This window comes from Octopus bimaculoides, chromosome 1 (assembly GCF_046866305.1).
Source record: "Octopus bimaculoides isolate indiv1 chromosome 1, ASM4686630v1, whole genome shotgun sequence".
Taxonomy (NCBI): domain Eukaryota; kingdom Metazoa; phylum Mollusca; class Cephalopoda; order Octopoda; family Octopodidae; genus Octopus; species Octopus bimaculoides.
The window spans coordinates 4,071,958-4,093,066 of NC_142928.1; the positions used below are offsets into that span (position 1 = coordinate 4,071,958).

General features: G+C 40.6%; 1 long non-coding RNA gene across 2 annotated transcripts in view; it reads right to left on the minus strand.

Moving 5' to 3' along the window:
* The window catches only part of LOC128250479 (uncharacterized), a 147,836-nt gene that overhangs the window by 108,047 nt on the left and 18,680 nt on the right, over positions 1-21,109 (minus strand). For both annotated transcript variants that reach the window (XR_016240785.1, XR_016240780.1), the window contains exon 2: positions 1,260-1,317. This is a non-coding gene — a long non-coding RNA (uncharacterized LOC128250479). The remainder of the gene's footprint in view (positions 1-1,259; positions 1,318-21,109) is intronic.

Here is a 21,109-nt window from a genome sequence, read left to right on the forward strand (position 1 = left end):
AGGCCTTCTGACAAATTCTCAGTTATTAGAAAGCGAAATGAGCCACGTTACAAGATGAAAACAGTGAAGTTTGGGGGTAAGAGTCTGATGCTTTGGGAATTCATAAAAAATGATGGTTCAAGAAAGTTGGTTAAAATTTACGGTAACTTGAATAGTGCCAAACACATCCAATTGCTGTAGGACAATTTGATGCCAGACTTGGATGAAGGTGAGAGATTTTTCAGCATGATGGAGCTCCATGCCACAGATCGCATGCAACACAACCGAGTCTGGCTGATGAAGGTGTTACTGTATTGAAAGATTGGCTAGCTCAGAGCCCTGACTTAAATATCATCAAGCAAATGTGGACAGAACTAAAGAGAAGAGTTCGTCAGAAGAATCCACACAACCTTGAAGAGTTGTGGGAGCTCAGCCACAGAGAATGGCATCTCATACCTGTGAAGATGGTGAAAGATATGTATGCATCTCTTTCCAGGCACATTGAAGCAATGTTTCAAGCTAAGGGAAGTCACACAAAATATTATCAATGTACAGTAACTTCTTGAAATGAACATTATGTAATAAATTTTCATTATAGTCATTTTTCTGTTTTAAAACACTGTATCCTGATTGGTTTATGTGAGGTGGCTGAAAACTTTTGCACGGCCATTTTTGGTGGTCATCTTGCATCTTCCCCTTTCATTCAGAACCTCTACTACAAAATTTAATGGTTAGATGTGGAAATGACCCCAATAAGACCAACGTTTCATCTGTAAAAATCACGATGTGAAACATTCACTTATAAGTTGGCAATTAGTAGAAATTTGCAATAGTTTAAAGTGGCTGAAGACTTTTGCACGGTACTGTACATAAATATATACATTACAAACAGACATAGATACACACACATATATGCATACATATATGCATGCAAATATGTGCTTGTGTCTATTTTTGTAACCATAGTTTCATGCTAGGATACAAGAATTCAGACATCAATCTTATCTTCATCAAACTCAATTGTAACTGTAGAGGCAAAAGGCAATGGAACACCATGTGATTTTGCTCATCATTGGTTTTCCATGTATTGCTTGGAGAAAAGATACAAACTTGTCACACTGTGTTTACAAATTGTTATCACCGCTGCATGTCTAAACATTACTGGTAAAGCAGTGTTTATGATGTGATATTTCTCAGCCCAACATAAATTACACCGTTTTGATTATTTTTGTATGAGAGAACTCTGTTCTAGTCAAACCATACAATATCAGTAGACTTACCTGTATCTTTCTTTTTCCAGATGTGCTTTGAGAACAATGAACTGTTTTCTTTAGGATCCTGTTGAAAGAAATCAAAATGCTGGTATAGTAGATTCTTAAATGTGTTTTCTGATAAGCAAGTGTAAGATACAGTGCAGAAGTTTGATTTACCATTGGAGTAGTACAATACACAATGCAGATACTTATGCACTGGTTATCCAAGGGACATACCCCAATGTTTTAACTATTACAGTTATTGTTATTAGCATTTGTTTAATCATAATAATTCTTTAAGACTGATATTTATTCTATCATTCTCTTTTGCTGAACTGCTAAGTTACAGGGATGTAAACATGCCAACACCAGTTGTCAAGCAGAGTTGAGAACAGTGACACAAACACGCATGCATACACACACAAACACAATGGGCTTCTTTTAGTTTCTGTCTACCAAATTCACTCACAAGGCTTTGATTGGCCCAAGGCTATAGAAGAAGACACTTGCTCAAAGTGTCATGCAGTGGGACTGAACCCAGAACCATGTGGTTGGGAAACAAGTTTCTTACCATACAGCCACACCTGCATCTATATATATAGACATTAGTTACTTAAGTCTTACATAAGATTCAGAGAGGTCGGAGGTTAGCTTCAGTGTTATTATATCCAGTGAGTTGGCAGATGCTGGTTGGTTCTTGTTATTTTCTGGAGATTTCAACTTGATTTTGGTGGCTATGAGATTTCTTGTCATAGTCCCAGTTTTCTGCCTGAATAGGGAACTGCTTGGGGGACTTGGGGCATTGAGTTTTTGTTGTGTGTGGCATGTGGAGGGAGCATGCCTAAAAGAATGGCTTTGGTCATCTGCCTGGGGTGTCTGGCATTAAAACTGGTGGAGTTCTGACCATATAGTTGATTTGCAGTGCCACAGGGTCTAAGGAAGGAGAGCATTGAGTAGTTTGTGAATGTGTATTGGTCAGTTGTGATGAAGCAGTGGTTGGATGACCTGATAAAGGCAGAGACAGTTACAATTTGGTGGAGGTTAGGCTTTGAGATGAGAAGGAGAACAGAAGTGCTTGAAATGTTGGTCTATCAGTTTGTAATGTGAGTGCGAAGGCACACGGCTTACTGGTTAAGGTATTTGGCTCACTGTCATAAGGGTATGAGTTCAATCCCCAGTAGTGTGTTGTGTTCTTGAGCAAGATACTTTATTCCACATTGCTCCAGTCCACTCAGCTGGTAAAAATGAGATGTACCTGTAATTCAAAAGGGCCAGCCTTGTCACATTGGATCTCTCTGAGAACTACGTTAAGAATACACATGTCTGTGGAGCACTCAACCACTTACCCATTAATTTCACGAACAAGCTGTTCTGCTGATTGGATCAGCTGGAACCCTTGTTATCATAACAGAATGCCAGTTTTTTTTTAAATGGGTTTCAGCAATAGATGGAAAGTTAATTCTGCAAAGGACTGGCATCCCATCCAAGGTGTTGTGTTGTAACCTCAGCCACTTATACACTATAGCAGCCATCATAAGATCTGTCCTTGTGAATCCTGGGATTCATGAGAGACCTTGATGGGGAAATCAAAGTGGTTGACAGCACATGAACAGGTCACAGTAAACCTTAGTGTATGTGTGTGTATATGAGCATATATATGTATTGGGTCATCCCATAAATAATGCGATTTTTTTATACTTCTTTTATTTTTCAAAATTAAGATAAACAAAGTTCTTTTCTAATCTAAAATATACTCTCCTTCATTTTCTACAATACTCTTCCATCTTATCTGGCAGACTTGCAAGGCCCCTCTTTCAAAATTCACTTGTCCGTGATGAAAAATACTCCTCTAGTACTGTTCTGACCTCATCTACAAAATTCATATTTTTTCCATCCAAATGATTTTGAAGCTTGCAGAATAAATGATTATCAGATGAGGCAATGTCTGATAAATATGGTGGGTGGGGCATGGTTTCCAATTCAAATAGCTCCAGCCTTTGGAATGTCATCTTCACTGTACATGGCTGAGCATTATCCAAATGGAAGAAAACCTTTTGTCTTAAAACCAGAGACGACTATTTTTCTTCTAGCGCTGACTTAAGCTGCTCAAGCTGTTCACAGTAGATCTCCGTTGTTATCATTTGGTTTGGGTTTAAAAGTTCAAAGTGGACTAAACCTTTCATATCCCACCAAACAGATAACAACATCTTACACAGGTGAAGACTTTTCACTCATGTAATTGAAAAAACTGCATTCTATTGGGGATGACCCAATATACTCTGTGTGTGAGTGTGTGTGTGTGTGTGTGTGTGTGCATGTGTGCTATTCATTTCGTATTAAATGAAAACGATGGATGCATTTCCTCCAATGTTATTTGTTTTCTTTTGTTTTCCTTTCCTTTCTCAGCATCTCAAAATTTCTGGAGATGGTGCAAATTTTTATTCCAATGAACAGAAAATTCAGATTGCATGAGAGATTTATCTCATGCAGAATGTTTCCAGAAAAGCAAAAATCTCACCATAAATGGAATGCAGATACATATTGGCAGTTGAGTCGGTTCTGTAAAAAGTGACGTCATGCAACTGCATGGAAACTGCAATGCATGGATTTGTTTTTTTTTCCTTTCTTTTTTGGTTTTTACTGCATTAAATCATCGTACAAACCATCACTCACGGCAAAAATATATCAGTGATGATAGTTATGAAATATAAGTTCACATAAGTTCATTATTTCTAAATAGAGTAATGCACCACCACCACCAAAAATATTATAAAAATCTATTTTTATTGATGTACTAGTGTTAAAAATTGGAAAAATAAAATTGAAGAAATGTAAAACTGAAAGAGAATTTACTAAAATGTATATTTTTCCAAATGAGAAAATATTTTGTGGATTTCTTGTAATTAGAGAATAACTCAGATTATTTGGAGATATTTTAATAAATTTAATCCATGAAAATATTCTGAAATTTTATTAACTTAATTGATGAAAGGGAGTGTCTGTAACCCTTTTTAGGGTCTTGGAGACTGGTAGGAGTAGAAGACAAAATTTATTTTCAGACCAAAAACAGTTTGAATGTTAACAAAATGATTCAAATGAAGGCAGCAAACGACCAGGTTGCTGGTGTTGAACTGGAGGACACTACCTTGGCGATAAACTGTCTTCTTGCTTTGCACTTTTGAGGTCAGTTCTGGCATGGTCTTTACAGCTGGATGCTCTTCCAGATGCCAACCACTTTACAGTGTGGACGGGATGCTTTTTAAGTGGCACCTGCACTGACAGGGTTACTAAGTAACTTGCAAGACAAAGATTCTTTGAGGGGGGAGGGGGAATTGGGGGGAGACATAACAGCAGCAGACAAGTGAACAATGCTCTGCAAGTAGATAAGGACATGGCAGAGTTGATAGAGAATCGGTTGAAATATCTTGCAGTGTTCCTCCTAGGTTTCTACACTTGAGGTTCAAATCCTACTGAGGTTAACCTTGCTTTTCATGCCTTCGAGGGTGATAAATAAAGTACCAGCCAACCTAGGGTAGTGAATCAGCTGAGATGATAAAGGAACAGATGAAATATTTGTGCTATTTGACTTAGCTTTGTGCATTCTGAGTTCAAAGCCCACCAGAGTCTACTTTGCCGTTCATCCTTTCAACCATGGTTGAGCTAGAGCTAAACTATGACAATAACAGCACCAACAACAACAACAATGAAAACGACATGAACAACAAAATCAACAAGAACAATGACCACAGCGACAACAGCAATAACAAAAACACCATCATCAACGATGGAAACATCATCATCATCATCATCATCCTCAACAACAACAAGAACAGTGACAGAAATTGCCAAGCTTTGTTCATTTGAAGAGCGGATGTCTTAGGTGCGTTGCTGTTTATGAAAAGGAAGATTGTAGTGTGAGGCTGTTTTTGTAATAATGGTGTCTGGCAGGGATGATAAAGATCTTGTTAGTAAGAAGCAGAATATTTGACTGCAATGTGAGAGGCAGAAGAATTTGCTGTCTGTGGAATGAATACAGGAATTCTACGTTTTCTTAAGAGTTGCTGGCATGATGGCCAAATGCCACACCTCTTCAATTAATTTACAACAAGGGGTTTCATTAAGGTAATTGTGATGCCAGTAGGTTGGGGGCTGTGGGGAAGGAAGTAGAGGGGAAGGGACAAAGTGCTGCCATCTTTTATCGTTTACTTGTTTCAGTCATTAGGCTGTGTCCATGCTGGGGCACTGCCTTGGAAAATTTCAAGGCAAATGAATCGACCCCAGGGCTTATTTTTTTCTAAAAACTGGTACTTATTCTATCCGAGTCTTTTGTTGAACTGCTATGTTACAGGAACATAAACACACCAACACTGGTTGTCAAGAGGTGGTGGGGGACAAACACAGATACAAGACACACACACACACTTATATATATCCACATACGTACATACACACATATATATATATATATATATATATATATATATATATATATATACATACACACGATGATGATGATGGTAATGTATATACTTATATATATGTATATATTTATATATATGTATATATTTATTTATATATATATATATATATATATATATACACACACACACACACACACACACACACACACACACAATGGGCTTCTTTTAGTTTCTGTCTACCAAATTTACCCACAAGTCTTTGGTCAGCCTGAGGTTATAGTAGAATAGTAGAAGACACTTGCCCAAAGGTGCCACACAGTGAGATTGAACCCAGAACCATGTGACTATGGCAAAGAAAGAAGAATTAGAAGCAAACTGTATTTTATATTCTCATTAATAAAGAGGAGGGAGTTGACAAGATGGTAGATTCTTTAAGGTGTCAGAAAAAATGTTTCTCAGTATTTGTTCTAATTCTTTACATTGTGAGTTCAAATCCAGATGAAGTCAACTTGGCTTTTTATCTTTTAGGGGTCATTCAAATAAAGGACCAATTAGATACTGAGGCTGATGATATTGGCTAATCCCTTTCTGTCGACATTGCTGGTCTTGTATGATGCAGCAGGAATATTTAACTTAAAAATGAAATCCAGATCACTATATCTAATGCAAAAAAACCCCCAAAAAACCTCAAAAATACAATTGCAATTTGCTAGAATATTACAAATGTCATAAAAGAATCTTATCATTCAAGAATTTGTATGGAATCGGACATAACAACAATTTCATCTTTGGTGTACTTTTTCTGAACAAGACCACCACTATATATTCAGTGCATTTAAGCCACCACCATCAAACGGGAGACAGCAGACTGGACGAAAGAGGGCAGATGGACACAGAAGTGGCAGTCAGCAGACAGTAGCAGAACCAGCAGCAGACCAGAGTGCTGTGACACCACAAAGAGAATGGAGAGTGATGACAGCAAGACACAATGATCAGCTAACATCACAACAGCAACTACTACGATACTGAGTCCAAAAACGATAAGCTTCGAATTGTCTTGGTGTTTGTCGATCATAGTAAAAACCTTTTTTACTCTTTTATTTTTGTTTCAGCCATTTGACTGCAGCCATGCTGGAGCACTGCCTTTAGTCGAGCAAATCAACCCCAGAACTTATTCTTTGTAAGCCTAGTACTTATTCTATCAGTCTGTTTTGCTGAACTGCTAAGTTATGGGGACATAAACACACCAGCATCGGTTGTCAAGCGAAGTTGGGGGGGACAAACACAAACACACAAGCATATATATATATATATACATATATACGAAAGGTTTCTTTCAGTTTCCGTCTACCAAATCCACTCACAAGACTTTGGTCGGCCTGAGGCTATAGTAGAAGACTATAAGTGCCATGCAGTGGGACTGAACTCAGAACCATGTGGTTGGTAAGTAAGCTGTTTACCACACAGCCATGATAAAAATAAATATTTTTTCCATTAAAAATCTCAAACAGACTTCAGGGTTCTTTATCCTAACAACCTAAATCTAAAACCATTCTTAGTGAGGAAAGGGTAAATTAAAGCTACTTTAGTTAGAAAGGGTAGTTGCCTTGAGGTCAGTTGGCAACAAGTTTCCTCAAATTTCAAAACCCTTTCTGAAGATTCTTGCAGTAAACAGAATGGCACTTTCCTGCAAGTTGCCAATCTGGGTTTCAATTTCAATATTCCTCAGCTGCGAGTGAGCAGTTTAAGTGCTGTGCTCAAGGCACTGACACTCTCAGGAACAATTATCACCATTGTCTTCCGCAATATCTTAATATCTCTGGCTACATCCTCTTATCTCTCAATTCTTTGCTATCCATTCTTCTCTCATATGGCATTGAAAAGTCTTTTAGGTGATACACATTGTGCATTGGAAACAGCTTTCTAGTTCTTCTAACTCATCCCTACAGCAGAACACTTCAATATTGATATGGTCCATGTGTTCATTGCTTTGATAATATTCTTTCCTTTCAGTTTTGTTTCAAGCACCTTCCTAATTCTTCTCTTGTACTCTCTGGAGATTTTTCTCTCTCATTTCTCTTTCCATTACTCTATCATCTTGCGATACCCTTAGGTAATTGTATCCCTTATCATTTCTCAATGATCTTCTTTTTCTTTTTCTTCTTCTTCTTCTTCTTCTTCTTCTTCTTCTTCTTCTTATTATTATTATTATTATTATTATTATTATTATTATTATTATTATTGCAACAGGATAATAAAATCATGAGTATGCCAGACAAAATGCTGTGCAACATTTCTGACTTATTTTCTGAAGTAGTTGTATGCTATCAACTTAACGTGACAGTCCCCTGAAGGGAATAATACTATTGTTGGTTAGACCTAGGAAGCTGCACTGCTTCCTGTCGGCCTTGACACATTTCCTGTGTCCTTACGTTTACAAAGGGGAGAGGTGGAGGTGCTTGTCTCCCCCTTGTAAACATAAGGACACAGGAAATGTGTCAAGGCCGACAGGAAGCAGTGCAGCTTCCTAGGTCTAACCAACAATAGTATTATTCCCTTCAGGGGACTGTCACATTAAGTTGACAGCATACAACTACTTCAATGTATCCCTACTGCATGAATCCCTCAGAGAGATTTAGAAATGTATCATTTCTCATTATTTCCTGATTTCAAATTTTGCTGAGTCAGTTTTGCCTTTCACCCTTTTATCAGCGAATCCCACCTATTTTTTCCAGCAACTTCTGTTGTGGCTACATGGAATTGATTGTATGGTCCCTTCTTGCATAATTCTTCTTCATGTCCTTTTTGTACTTCTTTCTTTGTTTTCCCTTTTTTTTTCTGCTCACAATTCCTGACTCACTAGCAAGGTTTCCTTACTTTGGGTTAGGTATCTCATTAAGCTCTCAAGTTCAATATGTACACAGTCTTCCACACTTAGCAATCCCTTTCTTCTATTTGCTCTCTTTATTATCATTATTCTTTTTTTTTCTAAGCACAAGGCCTGAAATTTTTGGCGGGGGTGAGGGGCACAGTCAATTAGATGACCGAAACAAGTAAATGAATAAAAGAATGCATAAAGCATATATACATTCATAAATATATACAAACATACATATGTACAAATATACATACATGTGGTCAGACAAATATATAATCTTTCCTACTCTAGGCACAAGGCCCAAAATTTTGGGGGAGAGAGCCAGTCGATTAGATTGACCCCAGTACGCAACTGGTACTTAATTTACTGATCCTGAAAGGAAGAAAGGCAAAGTTGACCTTGGCAGAATTTGAACTCAGAATGTAAAGACAGATGAAATACCACTAAGAATTTCACCTGGTGTGCTAACGTTTCTGCCAGCTCGTCACCTTCTCTTTATTATTATTATTACTATTATTATTATTATTATTATTATTATTATTATTATTATTATTATTATTATTATTATTATTATTATTATTATTATTATTATTATTATTTTATGTTTGACTTTTGTTTTGCATTTGTACAAGTTGGATCCAAGTCTCACCCAGAGACCTCAAGAGACAACAAGTTAGAAGTTCATGTAGGTGTTATGCCTAGGGTACCATATATTTGGATTTGTACAGTTTTGTTCAAGTGAATGTTTAAGAAACCATAAGAAAATTATGTTTGCTTTAAAATTTGAGATCACATAGACAGTATTTTACAGTATTATTATTATTATTATTATTATTATTATCAGTATTATTATTATTATTATTATTATTATTATTATTTTATGTTTGACTTTTGTTTTGCATTTGTACAAGTTGGATCCAAGTCTCACCCAGAGACCTCAAGAGACAACAAGTTAGAAGTTCATGTAGGTGTTATGCCTAGGGTACCATATATTTGGATTTGTACAGTTTTGTTCAAGTGAATGTTTAAGAAACCATAAGAAAATTATGTTTGCTTTAAAATTTGAGATCACATAGACATTATTTTACGTAGGATATGGGCAGTTCCCATGAGCACTATCTTTTGGACTTCAGCCATTTTGGGGTTTCCTGGTATCTGAGCTAGGTAGTAATCAGCCCGTTTCGCTGTCATTCCCAGGGCACCTATGACAATAGGTATTGTTTTCGTCTTCAGATTCCACATTTTGCTAATTTCTATTTCAAGATCTTTATATTTGCTCAGTTTTTGGTAGGTCTTGACAGATACGTTTATATCAATTGGGACAGTCATATCAATGAGGAGGCATGATTTTTGTCTGAAGTCTTTCAGTATGATGTCTGGCCTATTTGCGTCTATCTTTCTGTCAGTTTGAATGGTGAAGTTCCAGAGGAGTGCAATGTGATCATTTTCAAGTACTGGGGGTGGTTTGTGTTCCCACCAGTTTTTATCATGGGGCAAGTCCAGGTTTTTGCATATTACCCAGTGAATATATTGTGCAGCTCTATCATGCCTGTTGAGATACTCTGTAGGCGCAAGCAGACTGCACATGGAGACAACATGATCGATGGTCTCATTTTGTTGTTGGCATATACGACATAATGGGGAGCTGCCGTTCTTTAATATGTTGGCCTGGTAGTTCTTTGTAGGTAGGCATTGATCTTGGGCTGCTATGATAAACCCCTCTGTTTCTGATTTCAATCCAGAGGCCATTAACCATTGGTGGGTAAGGGCTTTGTCAATATCTGCATTATTCGCTCTCTTTGGGTATTTGCCATTGAGAGGTTTTCCATGCCATTTTTCAGTCATAATAGCTAAGGCAGCAATTTTAGCACGGGTTTTCAAGCGCTTAGCTTTTTCTGTAGGTGTTTCTAGTTCGTCTAATTCTTGAATTTGTTGCAATTGGAATTCACTTAGATATTCCTTTGCCTGTTTTGTTACTGAGTAAGATGCTTTCTTGCTTTCATATTTTAAGACAAGTTTTAGCATCCAGTCCTCAGAGTTTTTCATATAGGTGTCTAGGCCAATTGTGGCTACCTTCATTGATAATGCCAGCTGTAGTAGTCCTCGACCTCCCTCTTTTCTTGGCAGATAAAGACGTTCTATATCTGCCTTAGGGTGGTGCATTCTATGCATTGTCAACAGTTTTCGTATTTTTCTGTCAACATTACATATTTCAGTAATTGACCAGTTAACGATGTTGAAACTGTAAGTCACGACTGGTATGGCTAGAGCATTGATCGCTTCGATCCTGTTTCTCGCGTTCAGCTCTGTCTTCAGTATTGCTCTCACCCTGCGATAACATTCTCTTCTGATCCTTTCCCTCATCACTGAGTGCTTGATATTGTCCCCTTCAATTACCCCTAGGTATTTGTAGCTCTCCGCTGGTTCTAACTCTTTTATGACATTTTGCTGGTCAAGGTTCACATTAGATGTATTTGTCATTTTTCCTTTGATAAAGATAGCTTTTGCACATTTATCAAGGCCAAATTGCATCCTGATGTCATCACTGAATTGTTTAACAATCGCTAGTAGGCCTTTGAGTTGTTGGTCATTTTTTGCAAAGAGCTTTAAATCATCCATGTAAATGAGATGATTTATATTTTTATCAAATATTTTATAACCATACTGTGCATCATTGAGCAATTTTGAGAGCGGTATTAGGGCTAAACAGAAGAGGAGTGGTGATAGTGAGTCACCCTGGAAAATGCCACATGAAATTCTTACATCTCCAGCATTTAGAGATTCATTGTCATTGTTCAACATCAGTGTGGTTCTCCATGATCTCATACTTACAGATAAAAAGTTTCGCAGAGTAGGAGCTATTTTATACATTTCCAGACATTTCCTAATCCAGCTATGTGGTAGGCTATCAAAGGCCTTTTTATAGTCTATCCAGGCTATTGACAAGTTTTTGTGTCGCTTGTGACAATCTTCTAAGATCATCTTATTGATGAGTAGCTGATCTTTACAACCATAAGATCCACGTTTACATCCCTTTTGCTCATTAGGGAATATGCTACTTTCTATTAAAAAACTATAGGTGTACTCGGTTAGGACAGATGTTAGCGTCTTATACATTGTTGTTAAGCAGGTTATGGGGCGATAATTTTTTGGTTCGTTTGTTTCCTCATTGTTTGGAAGCAGGAATGTTAAACCATTAACTAGCCAAGAGGGCATCAAACTAGGATTTTGCAAAACATCGTTGTAAAGTTTTGTTAGCAGTTCATGGCTTTCTGGGAAGGCATTCAACCAGAAGTTAGGAATTTTATCCTTTCCTGGAGACTTCCATTTGCTTGACCTCCTGAGAGCAGATCTTATATCTTCTACCCTGACCCCCTCCCACTTTTGCTCCTCTAAGGAGTCTAGGTCTGTAGCTATTCTATCAATCCAAGGGGCCTTTTCATTGTGTGTTTTATCTTCTGCCCAGATTTTATTCCAAAATTCTTGCACTTCTTCTTTTGATGGGACAGACTTTATTGTTACTGGTGTTTTCCCTATCTTCCTGTAGAAATTTTTGGGGTTATTTTTGAACATGTTATTATCTCGGAAGAATTTAACACGCTTTTCATACCTTGCTATGCGGGCAGCTTTAGCACATACCTTTTGCTTGATGGTTTCTATGGTGGCATCAATGTCAACTATGGTTTTCATGTTATATTTTTTCTTTAGTTTTTGGGTCTTTGTAGGTTTGATACTCTTGTCAAATTTAAGGTTTTTCAAACATTCTATGTCAGATCTAAGCAGCTTAATTTGGTGTTGAATGCGTTCTTGCCAAGAAGGCTTTTTGTGGGAGTGTTGTCTTTTTCTAATCTTTTCACCACATAGAATCGTTGAGATTCTTGCGGATGCATAGTACAGGTGGTTGAGATCTGTAATATCAACATCATTAGCTGAAATTATATCCTTAAGTGCAATATTATTATTATTATTGTTATTATTATTGTTATTATTATTATTATTATTATTATTATTATTATTATTATTATTATTATCAGTATTATTATTATTATTATTATTATTATTATTATTATTATTATTATTGTTATTATTGTTATTATTATTATTACAGCCCAAGAATTACAGCGTGATGTGCTGCTTGACTGGTCCCCCCTCTCCCTCTCTCTCTCTCTCTCTCTCTTTATATATATATATGATGATGATGATGATGATCTTTTCTCCCGCCATGCCTCTGTCTACCCCTCCATCCTCTCTCTCCCCCTTCGTAGTTTTTCCTTTAAGGTCTTCAGGTTCTGGCTATATATAAATGAGAAACCCATTCTAAATTATCTAGCTGACGTACTACGACGAAATACCCAAGATGCAGATAAGATAGAGATTTTTATTTATTTACGGCCTCAAACATCTCAATACCTTGCGCTTTCTTGTTTCTCTCCATGAAATTCAATTGAATTCAGTTGTTGTCTTAAATTCATGCTTATTCATTTTCTAAGCTTCCTAAATTCATGCTACGTTATATTCTAATCACCCAGAATTCATTGCTCTTTTAAAAAAATTACGATTTATGCATTGTTGTCTCTCAAATATTTAAAATCTACAATTAAGAGCCCTCTCTACTCGCTGGCGGTAACCCGCCCTCCCACCCCCTCCACCGGAAGTTCATTCGTCTGTCATTCCTCTGTCATCCCACCCCCTCCACCGGAAGTTTCATTCCTCTGTCATCCCACCCCCTCCACCGGAAGTTCATTCCTCTGCCATCCCACCCCCTCCACCGGAAGTTCATTCCTCTGTCATCCCACCCCCTCCACCGGAAGTTCATTCCTCTGTCATCCCACCCCCTCCACCGGAAGTTCATTCCTCTGTCATCCCACCCCCTCCACCGGAAGTTCATTCCTCTGTCATCCCACCCCCTCCACCGGAAGTTCATTCCTCTGTCATCGCACCCCCTCCACCGGAAGTTCATTCCTCTGCCATCCCACCCCCTCCACCGGAAGTTCATTCCTCTGTCATCCCGCCCCCTCCACCGGAAGTTCATTCCTCTGTCATCCCACCCCCTCCACCGGAAGTTCATTCCTCTGTCATCCCACCCCTCCACCGGAAGTTCATTCCTCTGTCATCCCACCCCCTCCACCGGAAGTTCATTCCTCTGTCATCCCACCCCTCCACCGGAAGTTCATTCCTCTGTCATCCCACCCCCTCCACCGGAAGTTCATTCCTCTGTCATCCCACCCCCTCCACCGGAAGTTCATTCCTCTGTCATCCCGCCCCCTCCACCGGAAGTTCATCCCTTTGTCATCCTGTCAACCTCGGCTGTCTCCCGGAACCCATCTAGTGGCCTTGGCCATCCTCTCCCCTACCTTTGGGTAGCGCATTAAGGTTGAGAAATGTTTGCAGGTTGTAGGTAATGTTTTGCTTATGAATTCTTCCAATTGCAAGTTTTCTTTTCAGGTACACGACACTGCTTTTCCTCTTCCCAGGCTACAGGCCCACACCCCCAACACCCATACTGTTAGGATTGGCACTCTCAACGTCGGCACGCTGAAAGGTAGATCTGGTGAAATTGTTGAGATGCTTGAACGGAGATGCGTAGATATGTGCTGCATCCAGGAAGTAAGATGGAGAGGAGGTTCTGCAAGGTTCCTCACAGGCAAAGAACACAGGTACAAGATTTTCTGGGCAGGGAACACTGACGGGGTCGGGGGCGTAGGAATACTTCTAGCGGAGAAATGGGTGGATAAGGTAATCGAGGTCGTTAGAGTAAGTGACAGAGTACTTAAGATCAGACTAGTGCTTCATCATAGATTAGCTACTGTCATCTCAGCCTATGCACCTCAACCTGGGCTACCAGATGGTCTGAAAGACCAATTCTATGACACCCTCTTGCAAACTACCTCGTCGACGAGTGACAGGGACCTTCTCTTTGTGGCTGGAGACTTCAACGGTCATGTCGGACGTCGTGCTGGGGGCTTCCATGGCATACATGGAGGCTATGGCTTCGGTTCCCGCAACGAGGAGGGAACCAGACTGCTGGAGTTCTGTGATGCAACCAATCTTATGGTCTGCAATACCAACTTCAGGAAACCTGCCAGTCACTTAGTCACCTACCGCTCCGGCAGACACTCTAGCCAAATCGACTACATCCTCGCCAGAAATAGGGAAAGAGGGCGGCTTATAAATGCCAAAACCTACCCTGGCGAAGAATGTACCCCACAACATAGATTAGTAGTTAGCGACTTTGGGATCAAGGCAAAATGGGTGCCCAGAATTAGACAGGCTTGGAGAAGAAGGGTGTGGAAGCTTAAAGACCCTGCAAACGGACAGAGACTTAGAGACAAGTTACTTGAAGCATTTAACGAAATAGAAGGGGATATAGCATCATACAACGTGGAAGACAATTGGAGATTTCTGCGGGACAACCTGTTGAAAGCCACCGACCAGATTTGTGGGTGGTGTAAGGTCCCCTCCCAACCCAGAGTAACGTGGTGGTGGAACAAGGAGGTAGACAGGGCTATTAGACAAAAGAAACAAGCTTGGAAGGACTGGAAGAACGGTGGTAGCAGGGAATTGTACCAATGTGCCAGAAGGGAGGCTAGGCGACAGGTTTATTTAGCCAGAGGGGAAGCAGATAAGGAAAGATTTGCCAATGTTCTGCGCCGTGAGGACCAAAGACTCGAGGTATTTCGGGTTGCAAGACAGTGTAGGAGAGAGAATAGTGATGTTGTAGGAGAGAAATGTGTTCGCATGGATGATGGTACGCTTGCATTAAATGAGGATGCAAAGAAAGAGGTCTGGAGATGCCACTACGATAGATTGCTTAATAAAGAGAATGAATGGGAGAAAGAGAGCCTGCCTTATGTCGACCCAATAGAGGGACCAGCTATCCGAGTTGATAGTACCAGGGTAGATAAAGCAATTAAGAGTATGAAGACCGGGAAAGCCCCCGGCCCATCAGGAATCACTGCAGAGATGCTCAAAATATCTGGCAGTGTTGGCTATAGCCTAGTCACCCGTATTACGAACCAGGTGATACACGAAGGAGTCATACCCTATGACTGGTGTAGCAGCATCATAGTCAACTGCTACAAAGGTAAAGGGGACGCTTTAGATACAAATAATTACAGAGGCATCAAGCTGTTAGATCAGGTTATAAAAGTTACAGAGAGGGTCATAGCCCAACTAATTAGGGAGCGAATCAATTTAGATGAGATGCAGTTTGGGTTCGTGCCAGGTAAAAGCACTACTGATGCCTTATTTCTAGTGAGACAGTTGCAAGAGAAATACCTAGCCAAGGATAAACCTCTGTACCTGGCTTTCGTTGACATGGAGAAAGCCTTTGACAGGGTCCCCCGATCCCTTATCTGGTGGTCAATGAGGAAACTTGGGGTAGAAGAATGGCTAGTGAGAGCTGTGCGAGCCATGTACAGAGATGCGGCCAGTAAGGTGAGGGTTGGAAATGAGTACAGCAATGAATTCCGGGTAGAGGTAGGGGTCCACCAAGGTTCCGTCCTCAGCCCCCTATTATTTACCATAGTCCTCCAGGCAATCACAGAGGAGTTCAAGACAGGTTGCCCCTGGGAGCTCCTCTATGCTGATGACCTTGCCCTAATTGCGGAGTCACTATCAGAACTAGAGGAGAAGTTTCAGGTGTGGAAGCAAGGTCTAGAATTGAAGGGCCTTAGAGTCAACCTAGCTAAAACCAAAATCCTAATAAGTAGGAAGGTAGATAAAACACAAACCCCTTCAGGTAGATGGCCCTGCTCAGTATGTAGAAAAGGAGTAGGTAGTAACTCTATAAGATGTACCCGGTGCAAGCTATGGACACATAAGAGGTGCAGCAACATCAAAGGCAGGTTAACTAGCAAGTTAGTTTTTGTTTGTGGCAGATGTTCAGGTGCAATAAAGACTGCAAACAAACAGGAAACAACTTCTATCTCATTCCAGGGTGAAAAACTAGAGGTAGTCGATAGCTTCCGCTATCTGGGCGACCAAGTTAGTAGTGGGGGTGGGTGCGCTGAAAGTGTAGCTGCTAGAATAAGAATAGCCTGGGCAAAGTTTAGAGAGCTCTTACCCCTGCTGGCGACAAAGGGACTCTCACTCAGAGTAAAAGGCAGACTGTATGACGCATGCGTACGAACAACCATGCTACATGGCAGTGAAACATGGGCTGTAACTGCTGAGGACATACGTAAGCTCGCAAGGAATGAAGCCAGTATGCTCCGTTGGATGTGTAATGTCAATGTGAATACCCGTCAGAGTGTAAGTATCTTGAGAGAAAAGCTGAACATTAGAAGCATCAGTTGTGGCGTGCAAGAGAGACGATTGCGCTGGTATGGACATGTGGTGAGAATGGAGGAGGATAGCTGCGTGAAAAAGTGCCACACCCTAACAGTTGAGGGAACCCGTGGAAGAGGTAGGCCCAGGAAGACCTGGGCTGAGGTGGTGAGGCAAGACCTTCGTACATTGGGCCTCACCGAGGCGATGACTACGGACCGAGACCTTTGGAAATGGGCTGTGCGTGAGAAGACCCGGCAAGCCAAGTAAGATCGTTGCCAGTGCCCCTGGACTGGTTCTTGTGCGGGTGGCACATGAGATGCACCATTTTGAGCGTGGCCGTTGCCAGTACCGCCTGACTGGCTCCTGTAGGATTTTCGAGCGAGATCGTTGCCAGTGCCCCTGGACTGGCTTGTGCGGGTGGCACATAAAAGACACCATTTCGAGCGTGGCCGTTTTCGTGCGGGTGACACGTAAAAGCACCCACTACACTCTCTGAGTGGTTGGCGTTAGGAAGGGCATCCAGCTGTAGAAACTCTGCCAAATCAGACTGGAGCCTGGTGTTGCCATCCGGTTTCACCAGTCCTCAGTCAAATCGTCCAACCCATGCTAGCATGGAAAGCGGACGTTAAACGATGATGATGATGATGATGATGATTATTATTATTATTATTATTATTATTATTATTATTATTATTATTATTATTATTATTATTATTATTATTATTAAGGCAGCAAGCTGGCAGAGTTGTTAGCATATCAGACAAAATGCTTCACAGGATTTCTTCTTACTCGTTATGTTCCGAGTTCAAATTCTGCTGAGGTTGACTGTGCCTTTCATCCTTCCAGGGTCGATAAAATAAAAGTACCAGTCAAATGCTAGGGTTGATGTGATCGACTCTAACCTTGCTGGCCTAGTGTCAAAATATGAAAGTTATTATCAGCAATATTGTTAGTACACCAGGCAAAGTGCTTAGCAACGTTTTTGCCTGTCGTTATGTTCTGAGTTCAAATTCCACCAAGAACCACTTTGCTTTTCATTTTCTCAAAGTCAATAAAATAAGTACCAGTTAAACACTGGGGTCAATGTAATTTACTTACCCCATCCCAAAAATTGCTGACTTTATGCAAAAATTTGAAACCATTATTGTTATTATTGTGCCAGTGGCACGTTAGAAAATCATTCGAGCGAGGTCATTGCCAGTGCCACTGGACTGGCTCCTGTGCAGGTGGCACATAAAAAACACCATTTTGAGTGAGGCCGTTGCTAGTACCGCATGACTGGCCCTTGTGCCGGTGGCACTTAAATGCACCCACTACAATCTCAGAATGGTTGGCATTAAGAAGGGCATCCAGTTGTAGAAACTCTGCCAAATCAGATTGGAGCCTGGTGTAGCCACCTGGTTTCACCAGTCCTCAGTCAAACTGTCCAACCCATGCTAGCATGGAAAGCGGACGTTAAATGGTGATGATGATTTTATTGTCTTTGCACAGCTTCTAATGCTGGAGATGTACTATGGTGTTAGCTGTTCACTACCAGTGAATGAAGGTAATACCCCTTATTATTATTATTATTATTCAGTAGTTTTATTTTTATAACGTGCTTTCACTTCACTACCAAGCGCAGCTCTGTGCGCCTTGGGTATGTGCTGTGGTTTGCTGTGGTGCTCTTATGTTTACTGTATTGAAAGTGTTTTGCGTAGAATGTGTGCAGTACCCAGTATTTTGAAAGTTTTTCCATTTCTTTTAGAGAAACGTTGTCATCTGCTGGTATTGAAACATCAATTAGAAGGCATTTTTTTCCTTCATGATCTTTGACAACTATATCTGGTCTATTGCCTTAATTTCTCTATCTGTGTGTATTGGCATATCCCAGAGTATGGTTGCTTTCTCGTTTTCTGTGACCTTTTCTGGCGTGTGTTTATACCATCTATTTTCTGTTGCTATTCCATAATGTTGGCATAGCTTCCAGTGTATATAGGTCCCAGCTCTGTCGTGTCTGTGAATATATTCCTTCTTAGCCAGGACTGGGCAGCCAGAGATAATATGATTTATTGTTTCTTGTCGATCTCCACATATTCTACAGTTACTTGTTATATTTCTTTTCATTATGTGTTTTTGGTAATTTCTGGTGGGGAGGCTTTGGTCTTGTGCAGCAATTAAAAATCCTTCAGTCTCTGCTTTGAGTCCTGAGCTTCTCAGCCATTGCTGGGATTTTTCTCTGTTTATTTCTTTCGCATTTAGTTTAGCCCAGTATTTACCATGTAGGGGCTTTTCTTGCCATCGTTTTATCATGGTCCGTTGCTGTTCTAGTTTTAGTTTGGATTTCATTTGTTTTATAGCTTTTGTTGTTTCTTCTTCTTCTTCTTCGTATTTGTTAGGTTATTATTATTATTATTATTATTATTATTATTACGATGATGATGATGACAATGATGATGATTGTTGTTTTTCAAGTCATACATTTTTAGTCTATGCCTTCTAGCAGTCTTATTTCATTAACAATGGTGTACAATTATTCGTATGAAATGGAGAAAGCATGATTAATATTATTTCTGGTGTGTTGAAAGTTAGAAAGAAATAGAGAAGGAAAACAAGAAAAGAAATGGAAAAAAAAAAAAACAGCATCAAAGAAATTCCAACTTTCTCACTTTGAGGAATTATCACACATGTTTGGCAAGAAAGTACCTTGGAGATATACCATAGAGGATATCTAGTGATGCAGAAGCAAAAATTGCAGAGATCTTGATGTGTTATCACTGGAACTGTGGAGTATTTCTATGCAAATATTGGTGAGCCATTGGCATTGTAAATAAATACAGAAACAAGGAGAAGTCAAAGAGAAAATACTGCATGTCAACGAGTTAAAGACGATTGGATGCTTAAAATAGAATGCTAAAATTTTTATTCTAAAGAGTAATAAATGTTTTAACTGTACTCTATGGGTGCTACTAATTATGGTTGTTGGAAAGAAATTAGCTTCTTCGATGGCACGTAAAAACCACGATTTGAGTGGGGTCATTGTCAGTACTGCCTGACTGGCTCCTGTGCCAGTGGCATGTAAAAAGCACCATCAGAGCGTGGTCATTGCCAGTGCTGCCTGACTGGCTCCTGAGCCAGTGGCATGTAAAAAGCCCCATCTGAGCGTGGTCATTGCCAGTGCTGCCTGACTGGCTCCTGAGCCAGTGGCATGTAAAAAGCCCCATCTGAGCGTGGTCATTGCCAGTGCTGCCTGACTGGCTCCTGAGCCAGTGGCATGTAAAAAGCACCATTTGAGCATGGTTGATGCCAGTGCTTCCTGACTGGCTCCCATGCCAGTGGCATGTAAAAAACACCATTTGAGCATGGTTGATGCCAGTGCTTCCTGACTGGCTCCCGTGCCAGTGGCATGTAAAAAGCACCATTTGAGCATGGTTGATGCCAGTGCTTCCTGACTGGCTCCCGTGCCAGTGACATGTAAAAAGCACCATTTGAGCGTGGTCATTGCCAGTGCTGCCTGACTGGCTCCCGTGCCAGTGACATGTAAAAAGCACCATTTGAGCATGGTTGATGCCAGTGCTGCCTGACTGTCTCCCGTGCCAGTGGCATGTAAAAAGCACCATCAGAGCGTGGTCATTGACAGTGCTGCCCGACTGGCTCCCGTGCCAGTGACATGTAAAAAGCACCATCAGAGCGCGGTCATTGCCAGTGCTGCCTGACTGGCTCCCGTGCCAGTGACATGTAAAAAGCACCATCAGAGCGTGGTCATTGCCAGTGCTGCCTGACTGGCTCCCGTGCCAGTGACATGTAAAAAGCACCATCAGAGCGCGGTCATTGCCAGTGCTGCCTGACTGGCTCCCGTGCCAGTGACATGTAAAAAGCACCATCAGAGCGTGGTCATTGCCAGTGCTGCCTGACTGGCTCCCGTGCCAGTGACATGTAAAAAGCACCATTTGAGCGTGGTCATTGCCAGTGCTGCCTGACTGGCTCCTGAGCCAGTGGCATGTAAAAAGCACCATTTGAGCATGGTTGATGCCAGTGCTTACTGACTGGCTCCCGTGCCAGTGGCATGTAAAAAGCACCATTTGAGCATGGTTGATGCCAGTGCTTCCTGACTGGCTCCCATGCCAGTGGCATGTAAAAAGCACCATTTGAGTGTCGTCATTGCCAGTGCTGCCTGGCTGGCTCCCGAGCCAGTGACATGTAAAAACACCCACTACACTCTCAGAGTGGTTGGCATTAGGAAGGGCATCCAACTGTAGAAACATTACCAGATAGGATTCGAGCCTATGTGTGCTAATCATGGTTGTTGTAAAGAAATTAGCTCCTCC